Source organism: Austrofundulus limnaeus, unplaced genomic scaffold (genome assembly GCF_001266775.1).
Source record: "Austrofundulus limnaeus strain Quisiro unplaced genomic scaffold, Austrofundulus_limnaeus-1.0 Scaffold272, whole genome shotgun sequence".
Classification (NCBI taxonomy): domain Eukaryota; kingdom Metazoa; phylum Chordata; class Actinopteri; order Cyprinodontiformes; family Rivulidae; genus Austrofundulus; species Austrofundulus limnaeus.
In genome coordinates this window covers 376545-377958 of record NW_013952674.1, presented here as the reverse complement: position 1 = coordinate 377958, position 1414 = coordinate 376545, and the positions used below count along the sequence as shown (strand labels likewise).

The window sequence follows — 1414 nt, the reverse complement described above, 5'->3', positions numbered from 1 at the left end:
ACACACAGCAACCCCTGGGGCCAGCAGCGACAAACTCATAGGCCCCACCGGTACCCACCGCGCCAGAGTGGATCCAGGCACGGACACAGAGGCCCAGGCCCCCAGGGTGCACCCCCACCCCCAGGCCAAGGCCCGACAGGGCCAGAGGGACCCAAGCCCCACCGGGCAGCCACTGGGCCGAGCCGGCACACGCCCAAGCACCCAGCCCCGGACAACGAGAGCCACCAGTGCACCGGCAGGCAAAGGTACAACCCACCAGAGGACAGCWCGGCAGGGACGTAATGGGCCCTGAAATGATCCCGAAGAAGGGGCTGCCCAAGTCCCAGCCTGACAAAAAATACAAACATACACAAACACAATCACACAGTCCCACCCTCGTCCTCTCACCCACTCATTCAAAGACACACAAAAATATTGAATGGCTTAACATTACTGTCATTGTGCTGCAAATTRATGCAAATTATTTTTTGTATTTTTGCACTAAAGAAGCCAGACTTCTTTTAGGTTATATATAATAATTATTCAGGCTTTCTGAGCATCTTTCAAAGTTTTTCTTTAAACTTATTATTTTTCATCCCTTTTTGTCCAATTATCTTAAATGTTCAAAAATACTTTAATGTTTGTGACCTTATTGTGACAAATGAATCATTTTTGACATAATCAGATGTCTAGGATTTAATTAACGTGTTTTCGACWCCTAACAGACAACTTTACAAGGAACCAATATTAAATATTATCTTTAGTTATCAGCTTAAAACAGAAATGAAATATGCTGCCCTTTATTCTGTTGAATTTATAAAAAATCACTAAAGAGCTTGTCATATGTCATGGTCAACTGAAAGACAGTGCTGTTTTAAAACCACTGTTCAGTCTGATAGTCTTGTGAATGTTATTTTAGATTTTGAGACTTGTTACATCAACTGTCCACTTAAATCCTCATTTGAAAACACACAGCACAAATTTTTGGGTACAAGGACTGAGTTGAGGACTGATAATGAAGCCAAGTTAAAAAAATGAACTTCAGAAAGCCTGAAGGTCTATTGATCTATAGAGATGGTGGAAGTTGAAGGTGGAAGGTGAAATATTTGATTATTATATTTGCGTAATGTGTGTAAAGAAGAAAAGGATGGTCGACGTGAACATAATATTGTTCTGGTTGTCTGTGATTTACCTTGTCTGTTTTCTTGAATGCAAAGGTGTAAAGTAAAACAACAGGACTTTGTGACACTTGAAGGAGTACTACCATCCAAACATTGGGCCTCATGCAAGAACCGTTCGTTCGCACAGATTTGTTCTTAAATTGTGCGTACGAGTGATTTAGGAGTATATGTGGCATTCACCAATGTTTTCATATTCTAAGATTTTTTTCAGATATGAACAAAATTCACGAGTGGTCCACGAGATTTTACGAGTG

General features: G+C 41.5%; 1 protein-coding gene across 1 annotated transcript in view; it reads left to right on the top strand.

Moving 5' to 3' along the window:
• LOC106526331 (26S protease regulatory subunit 4) overlaps nt 1-1414 on the top strand; it is a gene marked incomplete at its 5' end in the record, with an annotated part of 14411 nt that overhangs the window by 1413 nt on the left and 11584 nt on the right.